Source organism: Pseudophryne corroboree, chromosome 1, assembly GCF_028390025.1.
Source record: "Pseudophryne corroboree isolate aPseCor3 chromosome 1, aPseCor3.hap2, whole genome shotgun sequence".
Classification (NCBI taxonomy): domain Eukaryota; kingdom Metazoa; phylum Chordata; class Amphibia; order Anura; family Myobatrachidae; genus Pseudophryne; species Pseudophryne corroboree.
Genome location: NC_086444.1, coordinates 511176274 through 511196532, shown reverse-complemented (window position 1 = coordinate 511196532; position 20259 = coordinate 511176274).

Genomic DNA, 20259 nt, shown 5'->3' with positions numbered 1-20259 from the left:
GTATCAAGCTGTGATAATAACCCCTTTTTTGTCGTTGGAAAAGGGGGTTATTACTGCTTCTCCTAAATGTATTAAATGGGAGACAATGGAGAAATGTCATATTTCTGTCATATACTACGACATTTCTCCATTGGTGCCTTCAGTTAGTGCAAATAACGTCACCGCCATAGTAAGCTATGATGGCAAAGCATTATGGGGCCCTTACTAAGCAACAGAAATCCATCTGTGGATGACGCTATGGGCCTAATTCAGATCTGATTGCTGGGCTGCGTTTTTTGCAGAGAGTCGCTGCCTACAGAGGTAGTGTATTTTCGCTGTGCAAGTGCGCGATCGCATGTGTAGCAGAGCTGCAAAAATCCACTTTGTGCAGTATCTGCGCAACCAAGGACTTACTCCTCCAGTGTGATGAGAACGGGCTGATCGGGGCCAGATCTGACGTCAGACACCCTCTCTGAAAATGCTTGGGCACGCCTGTGTTTTTCCGGACACTCCCAAGAAATGCTCATTTGCCACCAAGAAATGGCCTCTTCCTGTTAATCACCTTGTGAACAACTGTGCGGTTGGATTTTTCGCACCATCTCGTCGCTGACCGACGATGCCAGTTGTTTGATGCGCGTGCGCATTGCGGTGCATACACATGCGTTATGACCTGATCCCCGCTGTGCGAAAACGCACAGCAGCGATCAGATCTGAATTACCCCCAGTGTTTTACTGTGCTTTCTGATGTCTTTGTGTGGGCATCATCGGTTCAGAATGAGATCTTGCACATGTGCAGTGTGTCTGCTGGCTGCAGTATCATATTGCATTAACACTGGGCAAAGACAGAGGTCACCATAGGGATGAGTTATCATAACACTGTCTGAATAATAAATCTCAGTGCTGAGACATCTTGCATGGCTGCTGTAAGCGGAGGTGCAGGATGTCTCAGTGCGGGGAAAAGGGGCAGTACATTTGTTAATTGATAGACCATTGCTTCTTATATTACAGGATATTCTTGTAGTTATGCTCACGTAACAAAGTCAGTTGGTCACAAAGTTGTCAGAAAGCAGATGCAATATAAGTATTAAAAAAGGCAACAATAAAAAATATATATTTTAAGAAATTTAGAGAAAGTGTCCGCATAGATTCTGGAAGAACAGGTCATTACAGATCAATATTATCAGCTTCATAAGGAGTTTCTACACTGAATCGTGGTCGTACATTTGTTAGGGTTATGCTAAGGTAATGGGGGTGAGGGGGGGGGGGGCTAAGCACCACCAGGAGGAGGTTAGGTTTAGGCATTAAGCGGGAGGTTTAGGGTTAGGCTGAGGGGGGAGGGGTCTAGGTTTATGCACCACCAGGAGGTTTCCTGTCGACCTTTTGAACATATGGACCTTTTCCCCGTTGACCTTTTGTGCATGTATTTACTGTCGACCTATGCATTGGAGCCCATATAACTATATAAATGTCTGAAGAAGATACTCATGTAGGTTATAACTATACTTTTCCCGTTGTCTACTATTCCTTTTCTGTGTACTTATTATTATGTGGAATAGTGTAAAACACTTTAGCAAAATGTAATCCTAAATTAGGATAAAATAAATATTAAAAACAACATGTTTGCATAAGACACCAGGCAGCGGGTAGGTTTTGGTGTATTTAATGCATGTTTACTTTCCAGCCACATGTCAGGAATCATTTCTAATTATTTTTTTAAGCACACTGTTACATTTTATTATGTGCACATTCCTATCACCCACAAAGTGAAATCATGTAAATGATAATAACAAAAGCCTGACACAATTTTTTTTTTCTAAATAAAAAAAATATATATATCTTAATCGCAAATGAGGTTTCATTCTGTGCCATGTGTATGATGGCAGCTGAACCCAGGGCCCTCTCTTTAGCAGTCATATAGGGTGTTTCTTTTCAGCGGTCTGCTCAGTAATAGTATCTGACTGCTGCTCATTCAGCTGTGTCTAGAGCAATTGTGCACTACGTATTGATCTGCTGCTGCTAAAAGCCAAGTCAGAGCATTTAAATCTTTCATATTCAGACACACATAAAGGTCATTCTTCTGTGACCTGCAGCAGCAGAAGATAAGCATACTGGAAGCACGGCTGTATATTGAAGGCCTTGTATGAGATCTTTAAAATTTAACGTTCTCAATGAAAAGGCCATTTCCACATTGTAAATTATATATAAGGCCATTTATGAAACCTGAGTAGATTCTACAGAATATGTTATACTTGCCATTTTATTATGGGAAAGAGCATTGTGATCTTTGCACATTTTCATTAACTATTCACATAAACTATAAACTAGTCGCATGAATGTTTTATTGCCTCACATTTTGGACATATATACCAAGACCAATTGATCACCTTTACCTCTAAACACTCATTTTCCTTTCTTACTGCAGTTGCCAATTCCTTCTTATTAGCAGGCACACATTTTATACATTGGGTTCTTGACTGTTAAAGCTACCTCTCAAATAGCCTTCACTGTCACAAACTAAAGGAGATGAAGTCAGAATTAATCAACTGAGCTCATTCACTTCACAAACTATTTTCTGCAGCCACCTTGTATATAGCTCTACTTTAGCACCTGGTACAAGCAGGATCAAATTAAACAATGTACACTAAAAACGTTTGGGATATGTAAATATATTTTATAAATGATAATAATGAGAATACTGTAGACCTTCTATATAGAGATCTTTTGTTTATACCTGTAACAAGTTCCTTGGTGTGCAAACACATCACACCATGACTGCTAAATATATGCACAGCATTAATTATGAATGGATTGACATTTAGAATTCAGCTCAGTGTTACCATGCATAGATGATTTATGTGCTATTATTTATTACATGCAATTATTTAAGAGTTTTCTCAACAATACAAATAGAACTACTCAATACTTTTAATGTACTAATACAAAAAAAAATATTATTTTGGGCACTAAATGTGGTGTAATGGGGCATTAGATTACAGTTCGTATAATGTAAAATTAACTATATTAATGCTATATTACAAATGTATATGTAACCAAAAGGCAAATCTTAATTAGATTTTAATATAAATATGTGCGAATACTCACTCCCATGATATACTTCAGTTCATAATGTAAATAAATGATTGGGATGTAGCAATAATGTAAGCCTTTAAAAGGTTGAAAATAAGAATTTACTTACCGATAATTCTATTTCTCGGAGTCCGTAGTGGATGCTGGGGTTCCTGAAAGGACCATGGGGAATAGCGGCTCCGCAGGAGACAGGGCACAAAAAGTAAAGCTTTAGGATCAGGTGGTGTGCACTGGCTCCTCCCCCTATGACCCTCCTCCAAGCCTCAGTTAGGTACTGTGCCCGGACGAGCGTACACAATAAGGAAGGATTTATGAATCCCGGGTAAGACTCATACCAGCCACACCAATCACACTGTACAACCTGTGATCTGAACCCAGTTAACAGTATGATAACAGCGGAGCCTCTGAAAGGATGGCTCACAACAATAATAACCCGATTTTTGTAACTATGTACAAGTAATGCAGATAATCCACACTTGGGATGGGCGCCCAGCATCCACTACGGACTCCGAGAAATAGAATTATCGGTAAGTAAATTCTTATTTTCTCTATCGTCCTAGTGGATGCTGGGGTTCCTGAAAGGACCATGGGGATTATACCAAAGCTCCCAAACGGGCGGGAGAGTGCGGATGACTCTGCAGCACCGAATGAGAGAACTCCAGGTCCTCCTTAGCCAGGGTATCAAATTTGTAGGATTTTACAAACGTGTTTGCCCCTGACTAAATAGCCGCTCGGCAAAGTTGTAAAGCCGAGACCCCTCGGGCAGCCGCCCAAGATGAGCCCACCTTCCTTGTGGAATGGGCATTTACATATTTTGGCTGTGGCAGGCCTGCCACAGAATGTGCAAGCTGAATTGTATTACACATCCAACTAGCAAAAGTCTGCTTAAAAGCAAGAGCACCCAGTTTGTTGGGTGCATACAGGATAACAGCAAGTCAGTTTTCCTGACTCCAGCCGTCCTGGAACCTATATTTTCAGGGCCCTGACCACATCTAGCAACTTGGAGTCCTCCAAGTCCCTAGTAGGCGCAAGACACCACAATAAGCTGGTTCAGGTGAAACACTGACACCACCTTAGGGAGAGAACTGGGGACGAGTCCGCAGCTCTGCCCTGTCCGAATGGACAAACAGATATGGGCTTTTTTGAGAAAAAAACCACCAATTTGACACTCGCCTGGTCCAGGCCAGGTCCAAGAGCATGTTCACTTTTCATGTGAGATGCTTCAAATCCACAGATTTGACTGGTTTTAAACCAATGTGTTTTGAGGAATCCCAGAACTACGTTGAGATCCCACAGTGCCACTGGAGGCACAAAAGGGGGTTGTATATGCAATACTCCCTTGACAAACTTCTGGACTTCAGGAACTGAAGCCAATTCTTTCTGGAAGAAAAATCGACAGGGCCGAAATTTGAACCTTAATGGACCCCAATTTGAGGCCCATAGACACTCCTGTTTGCAAGAAATGCAAGAATCGACCGAGTTGAAATTTCTTCGTGGGGCCTTCCTGGCCTCACACCACGCAACATATTTTCGCCACATGTGGTGATAATGTTGTGCGGTCACCTCCTTTCTGGCTTTGACCAGGGTAGGAATGACCTCTTCCTGAATGCCTTTTCCCTTAGGATCCGGCGTTCCACCGCCATGCCGTCAAACGCAGCTGCGGTAAGTCTTGGAACAGACATGGTACTTGCTGAAACAAGTCCCTTCTTAGCGGCAGAGGCCATAAGTCCTCTGTGAGCATCTCTTGAAGTTCCGGGTACCAAGTCCTTCTTGGCCAATCCGGAGCCATGAGTATAGTTCTTACTCCTCTACGTCTTATAATTCTCAGTACCTTAGGTATGAAAAGCAGAGGATGGAACACATACACCGACTGGTACAACCACGGTGTTACCAGAACGTCCACAGCTATTGCCTGAGGGTCTCTTAACCTGGCGCAATACCTGTCCCGTTTTTTGTTCAGACGGGACGCCATCATGTCCACCTTTGGTAATTCCCAACGGTTTACAATTATGTGGAAAACTTCCCCATGAAGTTCCCACTCTGCCGGGTGGAGGTCGTGCCTACTGAGGAAGTCTGCTTCCCAGTTTCCATTCCCGGAATGAAACACTGCTGACAGTGCTATCACATGATTTTCCGCCCAGCGAAAAGTCCTTGCAGTTTTTGCCACTGCCCTCCTGCTTCTTGTGCCGCCCTGTCTATTTACGTGGGCGACTGCCGTGATGTTTTATCCCACTGGATCAATACCGGCTGACCTTGAAGCAGAGGTCTTGCTAAGCTTAGAGCATTATAAATTTACCCTTAGCTATATTTATGTGGAGAAAAATCTCCAGACTTGATCACACTCCCTGGAAATTTTTTCCTTGTGTGACTGCTCCCCAGCCTCTCGGGCTGGCCTCCGTGGTCACCAACATCCAAAACTGAATGCCGAATCTGCGGCCCTCTAGAAGATGAGCACTCTGTAACCACCACAGGAGAGACACCCTTGTCCTTGGATATAGGGTTATCCGCTGATGCATCTGAAGATGCGATCCGGACCATTTGTCCAGCAGATCCCACTGAAAAGTTCTTGCATGAAATCTGCCGACTGGAATTGCTTCGAAGGAAGTCACCATTTTTTTACCATGGCCCTTGTGCAATGATGCACTGATTTGAGGAGGTTCCTGACTAGCTCGGATAACTCCCTGGCTTTCTCTTCCGGGAGAAACACCTTTTTCTGGACTGTGTCCAGAATCATCCCTAAGCACAGGAGACTTGTTGTCGGGATCAGCTGCGATTTTGGAATATTTAGAATCCACCCCTGCTGTTGTAACAGTATCCGAGATAGTGCTACTCCGACCTCCAACTGTTCCCTGGACTTTGCCCTTATCAGGAGATCGTCCAAGTAAGGGATAATTAAGACGCCTTTTCTTCGAAGAAGAACCATCATTTCGGCCATTACCTTGGTAAAGACCCGGGGTGCCGTAGACAATCCAAACGGCAGCGTCTGAAACTGATAGTGACAGTTCTGTACCACGAACCTGAGGTACCCTTAGTGATAAGGGCAAATTTGGGACATGGAGGTAAGCATCCCTGATGTCTCGGGACACCAGATAGTCCCCTTCTTCCCGGTTCGTTATCACTGCTCTGAGTGACTCCATCTTGATTTGAACCTTTGTAAGTGTTCAAATTTTTTTAGATTTAGAATAGGTCTCACCTAGCCTTCTGGCTTCAGTACCACAATATAGTGTGGAATAATACCCCTTTTCTTGTTGTAGGAGGGGTAATTTAATTATCACCTGCTGGGAATACAGCTCGTGAATTTTTTCCCATACTGCCTCCTTGTCGGAGGGAGACCTTGGTAAAGCAGACTTCAGGAGCCTGCGCAGGGGAAACGTCTCGACATTCCAAACTGTACCCCTGGGATACTACTTGTAGGATCCAGGGGTCCTGTACGGTCTCAGCGTCATGCTGAGAGCTTGTCAGAAGCGGTGGAACGCTTCTGTTCCTGGGAATGGGCTGCCTGCTGCAGTCTTCTTCCCTTTCCTCTATCCCTGGGCAGATATGACTCTTATAGGGACGAAAGGACTGAAGCTGAAAAGACGGTGTCTTTTTCTGCAGAGATGTGACTTAGGGTAAAAACGGTGGATTTTCCAGCAGTTGCCGTGGCCACCAGGTCCGATGGACCGACCCCAAATAACTCCTCTTCCTTTATACGGCAATACACCTTTGTGCCGTTTGGAATCTGCATCACCTGACCACTGTCGTGTCCATAAACATCTTCTGGCAGATATGGACATCGCACTTACTCTTGATGCCAGAGTGCAAATATCCCTCTGTGCATCTCGCATATATAGAAATACATCCTTTAAATGCTCTATAGTCAATAAAATACTGTCCCTGTCAAGGGTATCAATATTTTTAGTCAGGGAATCCGACCAAGCCACCCCAGCTCTGCACATCCAGGCTGAGGCGATCGCTGGTCGCAGTATAACACCAGTATGTGTGTATATACTTTTTATGATATTTTTCCAGCCTCCTGTCAGCTGGCTCCTTGAGGACGGCCCTATCTATAGACGGTACCGCCACTTGTTCTGATAAGCGTGTGAGCGCCTTATCCACCCTAAGGGGTGTTTCCCAACGCGCCCTAACTTCTGGCGGGAAAGGGTATACCGCCCATATTTTCTATCTGGGGGAACCCACGCATCATCACACACTTCATTTAATTTATCTGATTCAGGAAAAACTACGGTAGTTTTTTCACATCCCACATAATACCCTCTTTTGTGGTACTTGTAGTATCAGAAATATGTAACACCTCCTTCATTGCCCTTAACGTGTGGCCCTAATAAGGAATACGTTTGTTTATTCACCGTCGACACTGGATTCAGTGTCCCTGTCTGTGTCTGTGTCGACCGACTAAAGTAAACGGGCGTTTTAAAACCCCTGACGGTGTTTTTGAGACGTCTGGACCGGTACTAATTGTTTGTCGGCCGTCTCATGTCGTCAACCGACCTTGGCGCGTGTTGACATTATCACGTAATTCCCTAAATAAGCCATCCATTCCGGTGTCGACTCCCTAGAGAGTGACATCACCATTACAGGCAATTGCTCCGCCTCCTCACCAACATCGTCCTCATACATGTCGACACACACGTACCGACACACAGCACACACACAGGGAATGCTCTGATAGAGGACAGGACCCACTAGCCCTTTGGAGAGACAGAGGGAGAGTTTGCCAGCACACACCAAAAACGCTATAATTATATAGGGACAACCTTATATAAGTGTTTTCCCTTATAGCATCTTTTTTATATATTTCTAACGCCAAATTAGTGCCCCCCCTCTCTGTTTTAACCCTGTTTCTGTAGTGCAGTGCAGGGGAGAGCCTGGGAGCCTTCCCTCCAGCCTTTCTGTGAGGGAAAATGGCGCTGTGTGCTGAGGAGATAGGCCCCGCCCCTTTTTCGGCGGCCTCGTCTCCCGCTCTTAACGGATTCTGGCAGGGGTTAAATATCTCCATATAGCCCCCGGAGGCTATATGTGAGGTATTTTTAGCCAAAAAAGGTTTTCATTTGCCTCCCAGGGCGCCCCCCTTCCAGCGCCCTGCACCCTCAGTGACTGCCGTGTGAAGTGTGCTGAGAGGAAAATGGCGCACAGCTGCAGTGCTGTGCGCTACCTTAAGAAGACTGAGGAGTCTTCTGCCGCCGATTCTGGACCTCTTCTCGTTTCAGCATCTGCAAGGGGGCCGGCGGCGAGGCTCCGGTGACCATCCAGGCTGTACCTGTGATCGTCCCTCTGGAGCTAATGTCCAGTAGCCAAGAAGCCAATCCATCCTGCACGCAGGTGAGTTCACTTCTTCTCCCCTAAGTCCCTCGTTGCAGTGATCCTGTTGCCAGCAGGACTCACTGTAAAATAAAAAACCTAAGCTAAACTTTTCTAAGCAGCTCTTTAGGAGAGCCACCTAGATTGCACCCTTCTCGGCCGGGCACAAAAATCTAACTGAGGCTTGGAGGAGGGTCATAGGGGGAGGAGCCAGTGCACACCACCTGATCCTAAAGCTTTACTTTTTGTGCCCTGTCTCCTGCGGAGCCGCTATTCCCCATGGTCCTTTCAGGAACCCCAGCATCCACTAGGACGATAGAGAAATTCATGTTAATACCATAATGTCGAGTTATAATGTCAACTGAACATGTCTGCAGGGACCAGAGGCCTAGTGTTAGGCTGAGGAAGGGGAGGGGTAGGCACTAGGGGAAGGGTTAGCGTATAGTAGGCGGGGGTTAGGTACTAGGAGGAGGTTTAGGGTTAGGCACTAGGAGGGTTAGGATAGAGGGAGGGTTGGGGTTAGCGATAGCCAGACCAGGAAGACACCGCTGGAGCCATCTGACCTGCCATACCAGGTAAGTGATCACTAGATCACCAGGTAAATTTTGATGACATAATGTTGACATTTCATCAGTGTCAACATGAATGTTGACATTCCTGATAAAATGTTATATTTTTTTTGTCGGCCATTATATCGATAATGTTTCAGTCAGAGAGGAGATCCCATCCAATATCCATGCCATGTTATTATGAACTCACGGGAATGTTTTGGATTTGGCGCAATCAGTGTGTGTTTGGTGCAAAGCAGCATCGGATCAGGAGATGATACAGATGACTGAGGTAAAGTACTAGGAGTATCACAGGAACAGAATTCCAGCCTGGAAATGCAAGGATCCCAAGGACATGAAAGGTCTGGCAACGAAGGAAGGTGCAAACCAGCTTTGTTTAGCAGTGTTGATTTGCATGAAGTGGGCAGACTTAAAACCAGTCAGGTGACCACTGGCATCAAAGTGGGTTTCAATTTATCTTGTCTCCACTAGAGGGAGCCCATCTGCAGGAAGAACAATCCGTTCCACCAGTGGAAGCCACAGCTGGGGTCATGAACACTAAAGACTTTCACACAGATTTTCACCCACCACACCTTTCACACAGACTCTCTTACCCTGTCACCCACCACACCTGTCCCTATGGACTCTCACCCTGTCCCGTCACATATGCCCCGCAGACTCCTGCCCTATCAAGCACCAGATCTGCCCCACAGACTCTTACCTTGTCACCACCATACCTGTCCCTGCACTCTCTTACCCTATCACCCACCACACCTGTCCATTCAGACTCTATCACCCTGTTACCCATCACATCAGCAGGCTCTCTTACCCGATTAAGGTTTTATTTTTTTCCTGTAGGCCAATGTGTATATTTTTATTTTTTCCATGGTCACAATGTGTTTGGGGTTTTTGACTGCCAGGGCCCCCAGTGTGATAAAACCAAGGGCATGGCATTCCCTGTGAGGGCCAAGCCCCTTGCTATGAAGCCACTCCCACTTTCCCAGGAGTGCATGCATCTGTGGTGCCCCTCATAATTTCTTTCTGGATCCGCCCCTGGATAGCAGTATGCAAAGGTAATGGTAGGTGAAAACACCATACTGTGACATCTTGGAAATGCCTAGACCGGCATCAGTTGAAATCTGACATCTTGTGAGTCAATTTGAACACTAACTAGGCTGCTCTTGGCAAGACGACGTGAAATATGGAAATTCGAACAGAACATGATAGTGGGTGCCTGACGGATAGGACATTCCATTTCTGGACATATGGTAGACACAAGTTTTTTGTATTTTTTAAACTTTTTCATACTTTACCATCCACGTGGACTATGATTGGGAATAGTAACCTGTGCTGAGTGCAGCGGTAGCAAAGCCATACGAGGGGACGCACTACACTGATGAGGCTTGTTTGCATCAGAAAAGTGACAACACTCAAAAAACAAAACAATTGTCTACCTTTTTGTGTTGACCAGTTGACCGTCGACCTTTCCCATTGTCTACCTATTCTATGTTGACTTTTTGACCCTGTCGACCTTTCCTATGGTCTACCTATTCTATGGCGACCTTTTGACACTGTCGACCTAGTGCATGTCTACCATTAGTGGTAGACCTATTGACTGTAGACCTTTTTAGTGTAGATCTAATAATCCACACCCTAATAATCAAATGCAGTAGGTACCAAACACATATCCAGTAGGTCAGTGCTGCATTCTTTTTTAACTTCCATGGGATATGGCAGCAGTAGATCCACCAGAGTGCCCCTGTTAACATTACAACACTGGACATAACACCTCACCTGGGCTTGTGACATCGCTAATTGGCCCCTGGAAGATTGGAAACATGTGGCATGGTCAGATGAGTCATGATTCCAGTTGTTTCAGGCTGATGGTAAAGTTCGGGTGTATTGCAGATCCCACAAGGCCAAGGACCCAAGTTGTCAACAAGGCACCATGTAGGCTGGTGGTGGTTCCATAATGGTGTGTTCATGTGGCATGGGTTAGATCCTCTGTTACACCTAAACACGTCATTGACTGGTAATTACTACATTGCAGTGCTTGGTATCTATATGGTGCCCTTCATGAACTTCATGTACCCCCACAGCAATGCAATATTCCAGCAGGATACTACACTTTGTCATCAGTCCCAAGTTGTCCAGAATTAGTTTGAGAAGCATTCTGAAAAGTTCAGACGAATGGTGTGGCCACCATGCAGGGGTGTATCTAGAGGTCTGAGCACCCCTGGCAAAGTAAGGGGCAGGCGCCCCCCACCCACCCTCTACACACATTTTCTGCATCACTATCTATGTTGGGATGCCAGCATCAGCATTCCGAGCAGTTTCGGGATGCTGGCGTCAGCTTTCTGACCGCCAGGATGCCATACACCTTAATGTCTCATTATGTCACCCCTGCCTGAACGTCATCCTTCCCTTACTTACCCCCTTGCACCAATCATGCCCCCGTTCTTTAGCCCTGTAGTTTTCAGTCCCTCATTCCATCTCTCAGTCTCACCCCCCCTGCACCTTACTCCCTCCTTTCCTCTATCACCCATGTACCTCACTCCCTCCTTCCATCTCTCACATCACACCTGTACCTCACTCCCACCTTCCATCTCCCACACCTCTTCTTCACTCCCACCTTCCATCTCCCCTGCACCTTGCTCCCACCTCCCACACCTGTACCTTGGTCCCACCTTCTATCTCCCCTACACCTCACTCCCACCTTCCATGTCTCTCACCTGTACTTTGGTCCCCTGCACCTCACACCCACTTTCCATCTCTCACACCTGCACCTTGCTCCCTCAGATTATTACCCCCTAGTACAGGGATCCCCCTTCCACTCAGATACATTATCTCCCTTAGCACTGACTAGCCCCCTCCTCCCAATATAGAAGATTCCCCCATCACGGTGGACAGTGTCACAGTGGGAGCTGGGAAGAGATGGTACCTGCACATTGTGACTGCATATGTGTATTATGTGTAATTAGTCAGCAAGTGCTGGCCAGGGCTGGTTCTATATTAAATATTTGTGCAGTGTCTGACTAGGCATGTGGTGGGTGCCCAACATCAGGGTGTGCCTGTGCACACATGCCACCCGTGTGCATGCCTATGCCCCCTCCCCCATAGCAGAGCAATTAGTCCCCCGAGCCCCCACTCCCAGTGTGTCTCTGCCTCATGCCCTACCCCCTAATAGCAGTGTTATCAGCTGCTCCTACACCTCCATGTCTCCCCCCAATAACAGTGTCATAGTCCCCTGTGCCCCCACCTTCCATAGTTCTCCCCCTCATAGCAGTGTCATTACCCTCTTCCCCCACTCCCCAGTGGTCTCCCGCTCACACATAGCAGTGTCATTACCCCTCTTTCCCCACTCCTCATAGGTCTCCCCCCCCCCCCCCCATAGCAGTGTCATTACCCCCCTTCACCCACTCCCACTTCATACTTGCTGACTTTTGGGCTGCTCTCTCCGGGAGATAGCAGCCGGTTGGCTCAGCAGGCGGGCGGGCAGGGGTGCAGGTGGAATGGGGGCATGGCTGATGGATCACGTCATGTAAGCCCCCCCCGCTGTGTAATGCCGCTATTGCCGGCATTATACAGCAGGGGCCGTGGCTATGATGACGCGATTCAACAAGAATTGCGTCATCTCCTGCCCGGACCGCCCACTTTACTCACTAAGTGGGTGGCTGGGCAGGGTGTGACCCCTGAAATCGGGAGATTTGCCTGCTCTTCCGGGGGGCCGGGAGGGTCACCCGATTTTCGGGAGCCTCCCGGCCATTCCGGGAGAGTAGGCAAGTATATCCCACTCCCACATAGCAGTGTCATTCCCCCACTCCTCATAGGTCCCCCCCCCCCCCCATATAGCAGTGTTATTAGCCACCTTCCTCTCCCCATAAGTCCCCGTTACCCCATCCATATCTTACCTTTGTGCTGTGATGCTGCAGTGCTGGGGCAGGGTTCTGGCTCCGCAGGCTCAGTGCCTGGCTTCCTCTGCAGCTGCCGTCTGTGCTCAGCCACAGGGCAGGCAGAAAGTGAAAGTGAAGTCACTTCCTGCCTGTGTGAGCAGAGATTCAGCTCTGTGTGCTGCTGCTGCTGCAGCTTCCGTCCTAAAGGGCCCCAAAACACTAGAACAATAATGCCCTATTTCACGCCAATTCGGCCCGATATATTGGGTGAAATCGGGCATTTTGTTGTGCTTTACACCCGATCCATCCGCGTTCCCGTCAGCATCGGATCGGATCACCCTAGATCCGACATATCACGAGTGCTGCACTCGTGATATGTCAGATCCCGCAGGAATGGCTGGGATAGTAAAATATACATCGTATACAAAAGGACCGCATACAATGTACCTGTTACTATCCTGCCGCCCGGGAGGCTGCCGGGAGGTTGGAGGGAAATCCTAGACGAAATTACGGACCGTCATGTCGTATAAGTGTATAGGGCCCTTAACTCTCCTCTCTCCTCCTGGCTGGCTGCGATAACAGAGCTGATGCCCCTGGGCATTCCAGATGCCCTAGACATTTGCCTATAATGCCTATTGGCTACGGCCAGCTCTGGGTGAGAGTGTGTTACTGCCGGTGTCCGTCGGCACCGCACTGCACTAGTGATCAGACTAGTGTCCGGCAGCACCGCACTTGTAATCAGACTCAAAATAAACTACAGCTCCCAGCAGCCACTAGCTGCCGGGAGCTCCCAGCAACAAGTTTATTTTGAGTCTGATTACAAGTGCGGTGCTGCCGGACACTAGTCTGATCACCAGTGCGGTGCGGTGCTGCCGGACACCGGCGCCGTGCTGGCAGTAACATACTCTCACCAGGTACAATCTGACAGTACTACTCTTCTACCCTTTGGCCGTGGGTGGCACTGCCAGGCGGTGCCCCCTCCTTGCCTGGCGCCCATGGCGAGTGCCATCCTGGCCAATAGGTAGATACACCCCTGCCACCATGTTTGCCTGACATGAACCCAGATGGGATGTAGTGGAGAGGTCACCCACAAATATCTGGGAGCTGTGGGAGGCTATCCAGATGGCATGGGTCAACATCTCATCAGAGATCTTCTGTTCACTTGTGGAACTGATGCCACATCGAGTTGCTGCACAATACTAGGCACCTATCCAAAGACTTGTGGCACTTAAGTGTATTTAGACTTTGCTACCACCATTATTTCTCTAACGTCCTAAGTGGATGCTGGGACTCCGTAAGGACCATGGGGAATAGCGGCACCGCAGGAGACTGGGCACAAAAGTAAAAGCTTGAACTAGCTGGTGTGCACTGGCTCCTCCCCCTATGACCCTCCTCCAAGCCTCAGTTAGATTTTTGTGCCCGAACGAGAAGGGTGCATGCTAGGTGGCTCTCCTGAGCTGCTTAGAGTAAAAGTTTATTTTAGGTTTTTTATTTTCAGTGAGTCCTGCTGGCAACAGGCTCACTGCATCGTGGGACTAAGGGGAGAAGAAACGAACTCACCTGCGTGCAGAGTGGATTGGGTTTCTTAGGCTACTGGACATTAGCTCCAGAGGGCCGATCACAGGTTCAGCCTGGATGGGTCCCGGAGCCGCGCCGCCGGCCCCCTTACAGAGCCAGAAGAACGAAAAGGTCCGGTGAAATCGGCGGCAGAAGACGTTCCTGTCTTCAACTAAGGTAGCGCACAGCACTGCAGCTGTGCGCCATTGCTCTCAGCACACTCCGGTCACTGAGGGTGCAGGGCGCTGGGGGGGAGCGCCCTGAGACGCAATAAAAACAGAAATACCTTAGGATGGCAAAAGAAATACATCACATATAGCTCCTGGGCTATATGGATGTATTTAACCCCTGCCAGTTTTCCAGAAAAAAGCGGGAGATAAGGCCGTCGTGAAGGGGCGGAGCCTATCTCCTCAGCACACAAGCGCCATTTTCCCTCACAGTTCCGCTGGAAGGACGGCTCCCTGACTCTCCCCTGCAGTCCCTACAGAATCAGGGTAAAAACGAGAGAGGGGGGGCACTATTGGCAGCTAAATTATAAACAGCAGCTATAAAAGGGAGTAACACTTATATAAGGTTATCCCTATTGATATATATAGCGCTCTGGTGTGTGCTGGCAAACTCTCCCTCTGTCTCCCCAAAGGGCTAGTGGGGTCCTGTCCTCTATCAGAGCATTCCCTGTGTGTGTGCTGGGTGTCGGTACGATTGTGTCGACATGTATGAGGGGAAAATGATGTGGAAGCAGAGCAATTGCCTGTATTAGTGATGTCACCCCCTAGGGAGTCGACACCTGACTGGATGGTTGTATTTAAAGAACTACGTGACAATGTCAGCACTTTACAAAAAACTGTTGACGACATGAGACAGCCGACAAATCAATTAGTGCCTGTCCAGGCGTCTCAGACACCGTCAGGGGCGATAAAACGCCCGTTACCTCAGTGGGTCGACACAGACCCAGACACGGATACTGAGTCCAGTGTCGACGGTGAGGAGACAAACGTAATGTCCAGTAGGGCCACACGTTACATGATCACGGCAATGAAGGAGGCATTGAACATTTCTGACACTACAAGTACCACAAAGAAGGGTATTATGTGGGGAGTGAAAAAACTACCAGTAGCTTTTCCTGAGTCAGATGAATTAAATGAGGTGTGTGATAAAGCGTGGGTTTCCCCCGATAAAAAAGTGCTAATTTCTAATAAATTATTGGCACTATACCCTTTCCCGCCAGAGGTTAGGGCGCGTTGGGAAACACCCCCTAGAGTAGATAAAGCGCTCACACGTTTATCTAAACAAGTAGCGTTACCGTCTCCTGATACGGCCGCCCTCAAAGAACCAGCGGATAGAAGGCTGGAAAATATCCTGAAGGGTATATACACACATACTGGTGTTATACTGCGACCAGCAATCGCATCAGCCTGGATGTGCAGTGCTGGAGTTGCGTGGTCGGATTCCCTGACTGAAAATATTGATACCCTGGATAGGGACAGTATATTACTAACTATAGAGCATTTGAAGGATGCATTACTATATATGCGTGATGCACAGAGGGATATTTGCACCCTGGCATCAAGAGTGAGTGCTATGTCCATTTCTGCCAGAAGAGCGTTATGGACGCGACAGTGGTCAGGGGATGCGGATTCCAAACGACATATGGAAGTATTGCCGTTTAAAGGGGAGGAGTTATTTGGGGCCGGTCTATCGGACCTGGTGGCCACGGCAACGGCCGGAAAGTCCACCTTTTTACCCCAGGTCACATCTCAGCAGAAAAAGACACCGTCTTTTCAAACTCAGTCCTTTCGTCCCCATAAGTACAGGCGGGCAAAAGGCCACTCATTTCTGCCCCGGGGCAGAGGAAGAGGAAAAAGACTGCACCAGGCAGCCTCTTCACAGGAGCAGAAGCCCTCCTCTGCTTCTGCCAAGTCTTCAGCATGACGCTGGGGCTTTACAAGCGGACTCGGACACGGTGGGGGCCCGTCTCAAAAATTTCAACGCGCAGTGGGCTCACTCGCAAGTGGACCCCTGGATTCTGCAGGTAGTATCACAGGGGTACAAACTGGAATTCGAGACGTCTCCCCCTCGCCGGTTCCTGAAGTCTGCTCTACCAAAGTCTCCCTCCGACAGGGAGGCAGTTTTGGAAGCCATTCACAAGCTGTATTCCCAGCAGGTGATAATCAAGGTACCTCTCCTACAACAGGGAAAGGGGTATTATTCCACGCTGTTTGTGGTACCGAAGCCGGACGGCTCGGTGAGACCAATTTTAAATCTAAAATCCTTGAACACTTACATAAAGAGGTTCAAATTCAAGATGGAGTCACTCAGAGCAGTGATAGCAAACCTGGAAGAAGGGGACTATATGGTGTCTCTGGACATCAAAGATGCTTATCTCCACGTCCCAATCTACCCTTCTCACCAAGGGTACCTCAGGTTTGTAGTACAAAACTGTCATTATCAGTTTCAGACGCTGCCGTTTGGATTGTCCACGGCACCTCGGGTCTTTACCAAGGTAATGGCCGAAATGATGATTCTTCTTCGAAGAAAAGGCGTTTTAATTATCCCTTACTTGGACGATCTCCTGATAAGGGCAAGGTCCAGGGAACAGTTAGAAGTCGGAGTAGCACTATCTCAGTTAGTGTTACGTCAGCACGGGTGGATTCTAAATATTCCAAAATCGCAGCTGATTCCAACGACACGTCTCCTGTTCCTAGGAATGATTCTGGACACAGTCCAGAAAAAGGTGTTTCTCCCAGAGGAGAAGGCCAGGGAGTTATCCGAGCTAGTCAGGAATCTCCTAAAACCAGGCCAGGTGTCAGTGCATCAGTGCACGAGGGTCCTGGGAAAAATGGTGGCTTCTTACGAAGCGATTCCATTCGGAAGATTCCATGCAAGAACGTTTCAGTGGGATCTTCTGGACAAATGGTCCGGATCGCATCTTCAGATGCATCAGCGGATAACCCTGTCGCCAAGGACAAGGGTGTCTCTTCTGTGGTGGCTGCAGAGTGCTCATCTACTAGAGGGCCGCAGATTCGGCATTCAGGATTGGATCCTGGTGACCACAGATGCCAGCCTGAGAGGCTGGGGAGCAGTCACACAGGGAAAAAATTTCCAGGGCTTGTGGTCAAGCATGGAAACATCTCTTCATATAAACATTCTGGAACTAAGGGCCATTTACAATGCCCTAACTCAAGCAAAACCCCTGCTTCAGGGTCAGGCGGTATTGATCCAATCGGACAACATCACGTCAGTCGCCCACGTAAACAGACAGGGCGGCACGAGAAGCAGGAGGGCGATGGCAGAAGCTGCAAGGATTCTTCGCTGGGCGGAGAATCATGTGATAGCACTGTCAGCAGTGTTCATTCCGGGAGTGGACAACTGGGAAGCGGACTTCCTCAGCAGACACGACCTTCACCCGGGGGAGTGGGGACTTCATCCAGAAGTCTTCCAAGAGATGGTAAACCGTTGGGAAAAACCAAAGGTGGACATGATGGCGTCCCGTCTCAACAAAAAACTAGACAGATATTGCGCCAGGTCAAGGGACCCTCAGGCAATAGCGGTGGACGCTCTGGTAACACCATGGGTGTACCAGTCAGTGTATGTGTTCCCTCCTCTGCCTCTCATACCAAAAGTACTGAGAATCATAAAAAGGAGAGGAGTAAGAACTATACTCGTGGTTCCGGATTGGCCAAGAAGGACTTGGTACCCGGAACTTCAAGAGATGCTCACGGAGGACCCGTGGCCTCTACCTCTAAGAAAGGACCTGCTCCAGCAGGGACCTTGTCTGTTCCAAGACTTACCGCGGCTGCGTTTGACGGCATGGCGGTTGAATGCCGGATCCTGAAGGAAAAAGGCATTCCAGAAGAAGTCATCCCTACCCTGATAAAGGCCAGGAAGGATGTAACCGCGAAACATTATCACCGCATTTGGCGAAAATATGTTGCGTGGTGTGAGGCCAAAGAGGCCCCTACAGAGGAATTTCAACTGGGTCGCTTCCTACATTTCCTGCAAACAGGACTGTCTATGGGCCTAAAATTAGGGTCCATTAAGGTTCAAATTTCGGCCCTGTCGATTTTCTTCCAAAAAGAACTGGCTTCTGTGCCTGAAGTCCAGACGTTTGTCAAAGGGGTACTGCATATACAGCCTCCTTTTGTGCCCCCGGTGGCACCTTGGGATCTCAATGTGGTTTTGGGGTTCCTAAAATCACATTGGTTTGAACCACTCACCACTGTGGAATTAAAATATCTCACATGGAAGGTGGTAATGCTGTTAGCCCTGGCTTCAGCCAGGCGTGTCTCAGAATTGGCGGCTTTATCTTATAAAAGCCCTTACCTGATTTTTCACACGGATAGGGCAGAATTGAGGACTCGTCCTCAATTTCTCCCAAAGGTGGTTTCAGCGTTTCACGTGAACCAGCCTATTGTGGTGCCTGCGGCTACTAGGGACTTGGAGGACTCCAAGTTACTGGACGTAGTCAGGGCCCTGAAAATATATATTTCCAGGACGGCTGGAGTCAGGAAATCTGACTCGCTGTTTATCCTGTATGCACCCAACAAGCTGGGTGCTCCTGCTTCTAAGCAGACGATTGCTCGTTGGATTTGTAGCACAATTCAACTTCCACAAGGAAGGTGGGCTCATCTTGGGCGGCTGCCCGAGGGGTCTCGGCTTTACAACTTTGCCGAGCAGCTACTTGGTCAGGGGCAAACACGTTTGCTAAATTCTACAAATTTGATACCCTGGCTGAGGAGGACCTGGAGTTCTCTCATTCGGTGCTGCAGAGTCATCCGCACTCTCCCGCCCGTTTGGGAGCTTTGGTATAATCCCCATGGTCCTTACGGAGTCCCAGCATCCACTTAGGACGTTAGAGAAAATAAGAATTTACTTACCGATAATTCTATTTCTCATAGTCCGTAGTGGATGCTGGGCGCCCATCCCAAGTGCGGATTGTCTGCAATACTTGTATATAGTTATTGTTACAAAATTCGGGTTATTATTGTTGTGAGCCATCTTTTCAGAGGCTCCTTCGTTTATCATACTGTTAACTGGGTTCAGATCACAGGTTGTACGGTGTGATTGGTGTGGCTGGTATGAGTCTTACCCGGGATTCAATATCCTTCCTTATTATGTACGCTCGTCCGGGCACAGTATCCTAACTGAGGCTTGGAGGAGGGTCATAGGGGGAGGAGCCAGTGCACACCAGCTAGTTCAAGCTTTTACTTTTGTGCACAGTCTCCTGCGGAGCCGCTATTCCCCATGGTCCTTACGGAGTCCCAGCATCCACTACGGACTATGAGAAATAGAATTATCGGTAAGTAAATTCTTATTTTTTGTTACAGTGACTCTGTTCACTCGTGGAACTGATGCCACATCGAGTTGCTGCACAATACTAGGCACCTATCCCAAGACTTGTGGCACTTAAGTGTATTTAGACTTTGCTACCACCATTATTTTTGTTACAGTGACAAATCAACCATGTGCCTCATCACTCTTACAAATATAATTCAATGAAACATCCTCACAGGCCAAGAAACACAGTGTCTCCTGAATATGCAAATTTTCATACTTCTCCAATATTTTAATCAACCTGTGTATCATACTGTAAATGTGCCTCAGAGAATAGCAAATAATGCAAGGCATGTGATTAAAATGCACTCAGATTATTGTAAAAAAACAAAACATAATAAAGGAAAATCTCAAAATGGGTGCCGTGATCCTGGAGTATTGTACACGGCCCAGGCTACACTGTATAATCATTCACATTTGACAGAAAGGGTCTGATTTTAAAGTTCCCATGAATGTTTATGTTAACTTGATCACCTAGGATAAATGAGACACTTCTATGTCATAAAAACTGGAATTGATTTAAGTGTTTAACAATCATTGAGAACATGTCAAAGATATAT